The sequence below is a fragment of the Ovis canadensis genome, chromosome X (assembly GCF_042477335.2).
Source record: "Ovis canadensis isolate MfBH-ARS-UI-01 breed Bighorn chromosome X, ARS-UI_OviCan_v2, whole genome shotgun sequence".
NCBI classification, from domain to species: Eukaryota; Metazoa; Chordata; class Mammalia; order Artiodactyla; family Bovidae; genus Ovis; species Ovis canadensis.
In genome coordinates, this window is record NC_091727.1 from 37,742,839 (window position 1) to 37,747,782 (window position 4,944).

At 42.4% G+C, this 4,944-nt stretch overlaps 1 pseudogene; it reads right to left on the reverse strand.

Annotated features, from left to right (window-relative positions):
- Nucleotides 1-1,929: 1,929 nt before the first annotated feature.
- On the reverse strand, nucleotides 1,930-2,558 carry LOC138930692 (ferritin heavy chain pseudogene; annotated as a pseudogene).
- Nucleotides 2,559-4,944: the final 2,386 nt, after the last annotated feature.

A 4,944-nucleotide genomic window follows, 5' to 3' on the forward strand; every position in this document is an offset into this window, starting at 1 on the left:
ATGAGCAGTGTTGACCATCTTTTCATGTGTTTGTTACCCATCTTTATGTGTTCTTTGGAGAAATGTCTGTTTAGATCTTTTCCATTTTTTGGTTGCATTGTTTGTTTTTCTGGTATTGAGTTGTATGAGCTGCTTGTATATTTTGGAAATTAATCCTTTGTCAGTTGTTTCATTGGCTATTATTTTCTCCCATTCTGAGGGTTGTCTTTTCACCTTGTTTATAGTTTCCTCTGCTGTGCAAAAGCTTTTAATTTTAACTAGGCCCCACTTGTTTACGTTTATTTTTATTTAGATTGGCAGTTTCTCATGAAGTTAAATATAGGTTTACCATATGCCATTGCAATCTCAGTTGTAAAGTATCTTGCCAAGAGAAGTTAAAACATTCTTTTTAAATATGTATATGAAAGTTCACAGTAGCAATATTCCCTAAAGCCTAAAGTAAAACAACTCAAATGTCTTCCAACTGGTGAATGAACAGAAGTACCATATCTATGGAGTAGAATATTATTCAGCAATAAAAAAAGAATGAAGTAGCAATATCTAACACAGGTAAACTGCAAAAACACTATGCCTAATGAAAGAAATCCAACAGAAAAGAACGCATATTGTATGTTTCCATTTATAGTAAATATCTTGAAAAGGCAGATGTCTAGAGACCTAAACTAGACCAGTATTTACCAGGGTCTATCTGTGGATAGTATTACAGAGAGACTGTAAATGGGCATGCAGTATCTGGGATGTGATGAAAATGTTCTAAAATTCGTTGTGATGATGGGTTGTACAGCTCTGTAAATATATTAAAGTCATTGAATTGGGTGATTTCAGCATCACTATCAAAGAAAGAAACCTCACGGACGTATCTCTCCATAGCAACACCCATTAGATAGAGATGATTGGGAGCCTGGGAACAGTGACAGAATGAATACTTCATAATAAATGTTTTTATACATTTCAATTTCTGAATCTTATGGATGTTTTACTACTTCTAAAACTTAACACAAAGAAATTCACTCTTCCAGGGAAGGAAAAAAGGTACAGATAATTCTTTCAGGAAGCCTAATTTTGACTTTAAAGTGTGCCAGGTGAGGATTAAGAGACCTATGTGTTTAGTGAGCATCAAGTATGAAATAAGTCATTTGGGGCTGGAAACAACAGAGAACATGGACTCAGGGTCTGAACACCTGAAAAAACATACAAACACCACATATAAACCTATCAATTAAAAACAATAAAACAGGGATAATGCCATTCATCCTACAGGAATATTGCCTAAATGAAATCACGTATGTAATAGTGATTACATAGCTCATGGAAATGAGATGGCAACAGAGCAGAAAATAGGCAGTTTATCCCTTCTGAAGCCAGATAATTCTAGCCTCCATTCACCAGGGCTGCTCTTCACTTTGAACTTGTCAAAGAGGGATTTGGCCAAGCTGACTTCTGGACCCCCCCATCTTGCTACCCAGAATTAAGCAGTAACATTTCACATAAAGTGAAAACTCCCTTCACTTCAACCCTTGCCCAACCCCATCCCCTTCACTCTTTCCCCAGTTCAACCCCAATCATGATTTTCAGGCCATGTTTTTATACTTTAACTCTGCCCAGGCATCCGCACTCACCAGGGCCCCAGACCAACCCCAACCCAACATTGTTTTACTAGGGGAGGAATGATTTTGTGTTTTCCATGGCCCCATGGAACACCTTCCCTCTCCATCGGTGAAGATCCTAAGCTGCCTGTGGACAGGGCCTGGGTAGCTGGAGAGACTCTTGTATACCTGTTTTAAAGTTCAAAAGTGAGAGATTTGCATATAAAAATTAGAGATGTTTATTTATGCATCAACTATTAACTTTATTTGAAGAACCAGTAACTTTATGTGAAGAACTGCCAACACTGTAAGAAAAACACTTCAGTGAAGTTTTTCTGCAAGGGCAATACTGCAGACTTCATGGCAGGCAGGGTGACCTTGGGCAGTCACCCGGGACTCAGGGGAAAGTCCAGTCTAGGATCAGTCCTCCTTGTCGCCGTCGCCCAAGGTGAGCTTGTCAAAGACATACTCTGCCAGGCTGCCTTCCGGGGACCCCACGTTGCTCAGGTTGCTGACATGGTCTCCCAGCTCCTTGATGAACTTGACCTGCTGGTCCAGGTAGCCGGTCCCCAGGAAGTGGCACAGGTGGGCGTCGCTGCTGTCGGTGGCCAGCTTGTGCAGGTCGAGCAGGCTCTGGTTGACGCTCTTCTCCAGGTGCAGGGTATCTTGCATGGCCTGGAGTGCGCTCTCCCACTGCTGGGTCTCGGGCATTCTGATGTCGAGGAAGGAGACGCGGCCCCCACGCCGGTTCTGCAGGAACATCAGGCTCTCGGCTGTCTTGCTGTGCTCGTGAGAGCGGAGCAGGAAGAAGCGGTAGAAGTGCTTCAAGCCCACATCATCACGGTTGAGGTAGAAGGCCACGGCCAGGCACTGGAAGGAGGCATGGAACTCCAGGGCAGTGTGGCTGTTGAGCGCGGCCTCACACTCAAGGCGGTAGTTCTGACGAACCTGTGAGGGTGGTGTGGGCATCATGGCGGGCGACTCCAGGGCCCAGGGAATGGGGGCTCGGTCGGCAGGTTTGCGGGGCCGGCATCGGCGGGGGCGTGAGCGCCAGCGGCCTCCTCGGAGCCTTCCCATGGTGGATGATGTGGGCGACCAGAGGCGGGCTCTGGGCCAGACGACAGGTGGCTGGGTGCGGGCTCTAGGATGGATGGATAATGGCGTCCGTTGGGCCAGGTCAGTGCCTGGGCTTGAGATTGGTTAAGGAAGAGGTCACGTGGGTGGGCGGGATCCGTGGGCAGGCGGGGTCTATGGTCTTGACCCGCCTCCTTTCGCCTGGTGACGTAATGGCTGTTGAGAAGGGACTATAAGACAATTTCAACAATCAGGTCCAGGAAAATAACCCAGAAAAGCTCCACTCCTTGTCTCTCTCCAGGTCCTTCTCACCTATACTTTCTGATTCAAGTGAAATAGTCAGACTACAGTGTGTAGAAGCTAGTCTCCTGAGGGGCGGATGAGAGGCTGGATAACGTGTCATTTACGTGTGGAAGAAGCCTCTTCAGGGTGGGCTTTGATCAATGAGAAATGGGGGGTTGAAGAGAGCCTGTAAGATAAATACCAATGCTACCCTCTTCCACACTGCCAAGTGACCTGAGGAATGATTTCAGATTCTAAATCTCTAGACAAGCCTGTTCAGTGAATGATCTGCTGAGTCTTTGTGGCTCATTAGGAAGCAGTGGCCTGCGTGATAAACACGTAGGATTACATTTCTTCACATCTTTCCCTGCCTGATGTTTCATTTTTCTCCCCCTTATTGCTGTGAGTTCACACATTCTATCAAAATCAGCATCTTAACAGCATTTAAGCTGAGTCTCAGTGTCTGTTTTCTAAAAGTCAAAGCTCAAACTCCTGTGTTGGTCATTCTTGGAATTTCCCTATCTGTTATATGTCTTATTATCTATTATTTTATTTTCTCATATATTTTCTACCTATTACTTCTTTGAGAATTTCCTCTTTGTTCCTTTACTAGCTGGTTGCGATTTCTGCCCTCCCTTGGTCCTATTGTATTGTGGCAGGATTGCTTTGACAATTAACCATCTCTCTAATTTGCTATTCAGCAGTGCCTATTCTATTCTTCTATTTATTGTGTTTTCATTTTCATGATCTCTAGTTTATTTTTATGGATTATATATATATATATATATATATATATATATATATTACTGCCTGAGGATATTAAGTGTATTTATTCTGAAGTTTTGGTCTTACTCTACTAATGCTTTATCTTTGAGTTTAAGTAAGGTTTTTGTTATGTATTTTTATTTTGAAATATTTTCAAAGTTTCAGAAAAGTTACAAGCATAGTGCAATGAACTTGTAGCTTCTGAACCATATGAGAATAAGTTGTTGACCTGATGTTTCATCAGCCGAAATACTTCAGTGTCTAATTTCTGAAAACATGGAAATTCTCCTGTAGCTACAATACAACAGGCAAAATTGAGGAATGAACTTTGATGCATTACTACCATCAAATACTCAGATGCCATTCAAATTATTTTTTTTCCAATTATCCCCCAAATGCCTTATGCAGTAAAAGGACCCAATCTAGAATCTCATGCTACAGTTAGTTATCATGACTGTTAGCTTCCTTCAGTCTGGTGTAATTCTTGAGTCTCTCCTTCTCTTGCATGCCTTCACACTTTTCAGAATCGTAAGCCAGTTATTTGGTAGAATGTTTCTGACTTTTGGCTTGTGTAATCTTTTGAGTATAGGAGCTCTTTCTTTCATTTATTCAGTTTGATATTTCTTCTTTATAGTTTATTTTTTTCAAGTTTTTCTTCAAACAGTTGACGATTTTTAATTAATGATTGGTTTTTAGATTCCTTTTTAAACATTCATCTGTGTGAATTTAGAAAGCCAGGGAGATAAGTGGTGGGACAACTTCTACTCTGGCCAGTCATTAGTGAAATTGGAGAGAATCAACTCATATTTTTGGTGAACTGCTGGATTTGGAATCTCCTTGTTCTTCCCGGGTTTTTCTACTCACCTGTGGGTACTGTCCCAACTTGTGACAGAAGCTTCCACACACCCTGCTCTGATCTAAAAGCATTTACCCCCTCTCTTGCTACTGCTCTGTGTGGGGACTAGGAAGCAGTTGTGGGCAACAGTGTGTGTACTTCCTGTGGTATCCAACTAATCACCTTCTTAGATGTGTCCAGACTCAAGGCTGAAGGACCCTGTGCATAATTGGAAATAGTAGAGCCAAGCATGTTCTATCTAATTAATCAGTTCAGAACCTGCCTAGTAACATTTGGAAGTGGCTTATGTTCCCGGTGAGTTTGTATTGCTGAGGAGGGCCCAGCAACATTTATACACAGCATTCATATGGCTTCTTCCTTTCTTTGAACAAGCATGACAGG